Source organism: Protomyctophum bolini (assembly GCF_963924005.1).
Source record: "Protomyctophum bolini genome assembly, chromosome: 8".
In the NCBI taxonomy this organism is placed as follows: Eukaryota; Metazoa; Chordata; class Actinopteri; order Myctophiformes; family Myctophidae; genus Protomyctophum; species Protomyctophum bolini.
Window position 1 is genome coordinate 37,365,617 of NC_137869.1, and position 6,000 is coordinate 37,371,616.

The window sequence follows — 6,000 nt, forward strand, 5'->3', positions numbered from 1 at the left end:
CGGCCATCTCATTCTCATGATCGCGCGTCTCAGGAACACCTGGGTGGAATTACATTACATCTGGCACAAACATCCACTTGGATTTAAGCATGATCCCATTAGAATGTGGTGGTCAAAAGGTCAAAGTCACTGTGACCCCACAACACAGGTTTCATTTGTCATTCAATATAGTGACAACTTCATTTATGCCAAAAGATTAACTTATTATTATTATTTTTACTTGCATTAAATTCCTTAATCGTCACCATACTTTATTGTCTTGACAGACATGGCATACACGCAATGTTCTGGTTTATTACTAGTTTGGCCAGCCTAGTGAAAGATATATACAGTACTGGGGAATCCATCATTATTTTATGTGTGTGTGTGTGTGCGTGCGTGCGTGCGTGCATGCGTGCGTGCGTGCGTGCGTGTGTGTGTGTGTGTGTGTGTGTGTGTGTGTGTGTGTGTGTGTGTGTGTGTGTGTGTGTGTGTGTGTGTGTGTGTGTGTGTGTGTGTGTGTGTGTGTGTGTGTGTGTGTGTGTGTGTGTGTGTGTGTGTGTGTGTGTGTGTGCGCGCGCGCGCGTGTGTGCGTGGTCAAATCGTGGTCAAGTCTTTGCGTTATTGTTCCCATATTCTTCTTAGTTTTTTTGCTATATACAGTATGAAAGACACAGCTGTAAACCCTGTGTAGTGTTACAGTGTATGTCATTTACTAATTACATTTCTATTTTTCTGTTTCCTCTCCCATGGTGGTAAGGAGGACCTGTCTGATGAGAGCCCACTTTGGCCTGCGCGGTGTCGAGGCAGAGGACAAGGACCCTCCTAGCAGTGTCAATTTGAGATCCCCTCTTCTGGTATCCAGGTACGGGCACTGCTTATTATAACAAAAGATGATTCAGTCCAAATCCAGCGTTCCATTTAATACAATGAATCAAATTTGAAACGCATGTAAAAGAGACCTCACAATCCAGTCTACACTTCTGTTACATTCCTATAGACCACTGTAAATGTTCCAATCCAGTTCCAGGTCAGTTCCATTGTTATCCAGTAGGGGGTGGTGTTGTCTAGTGTAATTGCCTCTGTGGCGATCATTAGTGCCGTAGGGTGGTGCTGTTCTAAATTAAGTAGATGGAAAGCAGCAACAGCACATGCTGCAGTTATATCGTAACCTCTCAGATGGCCCACCTAAGTGTTTTTTATGACCAGCACATGTTCACCAATAAAGATTATTGTGGGGTCTTTGAGAGTCGTCAAACCTACAATCTTTATGTTAAATCCACCATTGGCAACTCCACCACACAAAGCTCTCTATATACAGTATATGGCCCTGTTATAACACAAAACAAAAGAAAAAAGTTTAATATCACACACACAGATTAGTGTTTCCTAACTTAATCCAAACTTTTTGTATTTTGATTTTATTAACATGAAAGGGTAAAAAAGTGAGGATATTTTGATGACCATGCTGTGTGAAAACACAGTACGGTCCTTAATGTAAAGTCATACAGAACTGATGTAAAGCAGCAGTGGGTCTCAAACCTTTTCATGTCAACTGTCAAGGACCCCCACATTGACACGTATTAGCCCGCAGACCCCAATTTGAAAATATATGCCATGCAGGGACCCCCATAAGAGAAGATTTATACGGCTCTAGCAGTGATTTTCAACCATTTTAATTTCAAGGACCCCCAGATTTACATGCATTAGAACTCGGAACCCCATTTAATGGCATTTCTAATTTGTAAAACCAATGTTAATTTAACTCTGAGAAGTTAACAAACGGAAATGGTTCCATTTGTACACTCTCAGAGTTACAGACCCATGCGGGTCCATTTGGTTACTAACTGTCCATTTAGCTGGGGACCCCCGGGAACTCCCTCAAGGACCCCTGGGGGTCCACGGACCCCACTTTGAGAACCACTGATGTAAGGAAGTATATGATCAGTCAAAGTCTAAACGAGATCATTGGTAGTGCATGTGTGGAAGTGTGCCAGCCAGGGCGATAGCCAGCCAGGTGTAAACAGAGGAAGGAACCTTCCAGAAGTGGAAGGTTCACTTCAGCACAGGGAGAGAAGGGATTTCACAACTCGCAGAGCGAGGGAGTGAGAACGGTTACAACCACACACAAGCATTTCATTGGAACCCATGAAAGTGTCCCGTACAGTCAGACACAAAACAGATAATGCTGTAAATGATTCATATAACCCCTTCAAGGGGGGAACACAGGATGTTTGAGTGTTAATATTTTACATTTAGATTTTTTCTTTTTTTGGAAGGATGCCCATGAGAATAATAATTGGCAGGGAAAACTCTGAAAGCTCCTCAGGGGTGTAAGAAAAGTGGTTGTGACGTCTGAGTTGAGGGAGCCGATAAATGTTTTGGAAGTTTAGTACAGTTCCCTATACCAGCGGTAATAACGCTTTACAAGTTAACCCCGGCAGGTAGCGATGTGTCCACAGGGCCACTCCTTGCTAAGAGTGGAGAAACGGTTATATTCATATGGCCTACAATACACATTTAGAATATTGTAATGAAATACAAATGCAATGCTTTTGTGGGGATCCAGGGCGTCTCCTTTGACTATGTCTGTAGTTGTAGTTGTAGTGTTGCCCTTGTTGTTAATTTGAACGAAAAGGAAATTACGGTAAAGGTGGTTTCACACTGGTGCGTTTCTGTGTTTTGCGGATCCGAAAGCAGTAGGCTATCACTAGCTGTCAGCCTGTCACCAACATAACATCCCACTAGACAGCTGCGGAAAACTGATAAAATGTCAGAAAAAAAAAACTATACGGACGAAATATTCTGCGGCAGTGTTCAAACGTGATTGACCTTAAGTGAGGTAGATGGTTTTTTTTTTTTTACGTCCTCCGAAATTCACTCTGATATTCGGCCAAAAAAACGCAACAGTGTGCAAACACCTTTAGTGACCCAGGATATAGGGCCCCGATTTAGCCAAGATATCTTCTATAGTCATCCAGTCCCATGTACTATACATTTGAAAACGGACGGAAGAACGCAAAGGGTTTCATACTGTATGGTTGAGCATTTCTATTCGCAGTTCTATTTAGTAAGTGGGGTGTTCCTCAGAGGAAAACAACTGTACGAGCGATGGACTGCAGGGTATGACATCACTACTGTGAAACAGCTGTAAAAGTGTATAGGCTTTTGGTTATGAAGTGGGATCTGTGTTGAGAGTAACTTCATGTAACCACTTTACACCTGGAGCCCCCATTTTGGGCATGACAGAATTTTGACATTATAACACATTTGCTAATTGTAGCTTAACTACAAGCTCACAATCCATCACATTGTGAAATGTTTTGAGCTTGTAGAGCGTCTATTTTCAAATATAGGGCTTAAATGCTATGGTCAGAATATAAATCTTTTTGGTGCCATGCTCTTACGGGCCAAGTATGATTTTTAGTCTCTGAGTTTGGCGACCTGGGCACAGATAACAGGACTGCCATTGTCTTTCTGTGGCTTTCGAACAGATTGTAAAGAAATCCTACGGACTCCCTCAATGATTACGGGGGCCGCAGAATGGCAACCAACAGGACACACATTGTCAAACCAAAGATAGTAGAGAAGCCTTCAATTAGGCCCAGCATTTTCATCATTATCATGAGCCACTCTTCAAACCCCATGCAGTTCCACTTCTAACCCCGGCCACACTCACTTCAGTGGCTCAGCCTCAAGTAATGGCACTTTGTAAAGACAGAGAGACAAGAGCAGAAGCGGGTGGCAAGAAGCCGCAGCCTGCTCAGAATAGCTCCGTAGACTTGGATCAATGGAGACATCATTAGAGAGATGCTACCATTAGCTGCTGCGAGGGCTGCTATTACTTGCAGCTAGCTAGTGATGAGGAGCCATTATGTGGCCTGAGGCAAGACCCCCAAGGTCCTTACTGGTACCGCACACACACAGACGCACGCACACATGCACGCACAAACACACACACCTCTTTGCCTGTGGTGTGTTCGTAGATCGTTTGAACTCCGCCAGGACCCCCGTGGTTGAACCAGCAGATATAGACCACTGTGAAGCTGCACACACACACACACACACACACACACACACACACACACACACACACACACACACACACACACACACACACACACTACTGCACTCATGCCACAGAGATCTGGTAGCAACTCCTGAGTGAGGGAAGCATTTAGGCAGGCTGTACTTATTAAAGGGAGCATGCCATTTAACTATGTGGGGAGAGGGGCGTAAGTGTGTGTGTGTGTGTGTGTGTGTGTGTGTGTGTGTGTGTGTGTGTGTGTGTGTGTGTCATGTGCACGCAGTGAGTAAGTAAATGTTTCTAGGTATAAAGATCAGTCTCTCCTTAGTTTTATTTGATGTTGATTTGATTTGATTTGATTAGCCATCAAGCAAGAAAAACACGTTACATCATGTTAAATGATAATGTAAAAATGTTAAAAAGCGTACAAAAAAACACAATACAGTCTTCCAACTTATTTTCATTGTGGTCCCTGGTCTGGGACAAACGTTAAATCAATAAATGACACAATCAAGAGCTACACTGCCTACATCATAAATACATGTGATCTCATTGCTAATATAGTTAAACAATAAACACGATACTATTCTGCAACATTTATTAAAAGCCATGCTTTGACCCTTATCTTTAAAAGTAGATGGCTGCTGATGCTCTTTATATTCAGGGGTAGTGAGTTCTAGCTTACTGCTCCTCCAAATCTAAACGTTTTCCCATTTCAGTGGTGAACGTGGGTCATGTCTGCTGTGCTGGCTCTGGTAAGATGGGAATGAACTTCACTGAGCTTCTGAAAAAGTTTACAAAGGTACTCAGGGGTGCTGTTGATATACGTTGATATACGCTATGCACTTTGTTCAGTTTGAACTGACCTGACCACTAAAGGGAGCCAACCCAACTCCTGAAAGAGCATTTTACCAACATGGTCCCTTGCAGACAGCCCGAAACCAGTCTGACCAGCTTGTTCTGACCAGGAGAGACCTGTAGCTTATCCTTTAGGGCTTTATTGGTAAGACCACCATACCATGAGCCAATGGCATAGTCGAAACAACATAAAAACCAGGAAGTGTGCTAATGAGCAAAGACTAGCCGGGTCCAAATGCCATTATGATGAATTTAGGCTATTTTGTATTTACCCTCAATGTGCCCCCAACCAGCACACACACACACACACACACACACACACACACACACACACACACACACACACACACACACACACACTTGGACACAAGCTCAATACGATGCAGGCAGTTATATTTTTGTCCTCTAAAACAGAAGAACCCACATAGTAAGTTTCTTAATTATACAGGGCAGTATATCAGAGAGTGTATCAAGGGGCTATTACCCATGCATGCATACACATTACAGTACACATACATGCAGCCACCATCCACAAATGGGGGCAGATGTGCAATAAGCCTCCCCCATGCACCCCCCACCCTCAGCCACAGCCCTCAACGATAGAAAAGGCAAGTTCACCACAGGAGCGGTTTAAGTTTCGCGTACAGTGTGTGATTATGTGTGCGCACGTATGAGTGTTTTTTATTGCTTGCTGAAAGTACGTTTGAAGCCACATCAGGACCCATCCATTCATCTGTTCATCTGTTCATCTAGGAAATTGTTCCCATTTCCCCACCGACTCCTCTGTGCACTTACAGTATAGTACGCCACCATGCGCAGTGACTGGGTTTGCATGCTCATGCTTTGAGATGCGTGTTTCAGTCTTTGACTCGGTATCACCGAGTTCATCGTATTCATTTTCAAGAGTTTTATTTTTTTGACCTTCTAAAAATCTCAATAGTTAACGGGTCTAAGACTCAGAGCAGCAGTCGTACCCAGACAGCAGCAGAGAGCTTTAGGACTCAGAGCAGCACAAGTAGGCCATACATGGCCTACTTTTGTGTGCAAGGCGCAAGTTGGCATCTCAAGAGAGTGCATTTCTAGTTTCACTTTTCATTTGGTGATGCCTCATTATTTGTGGTGAGAAATTTCAGTGT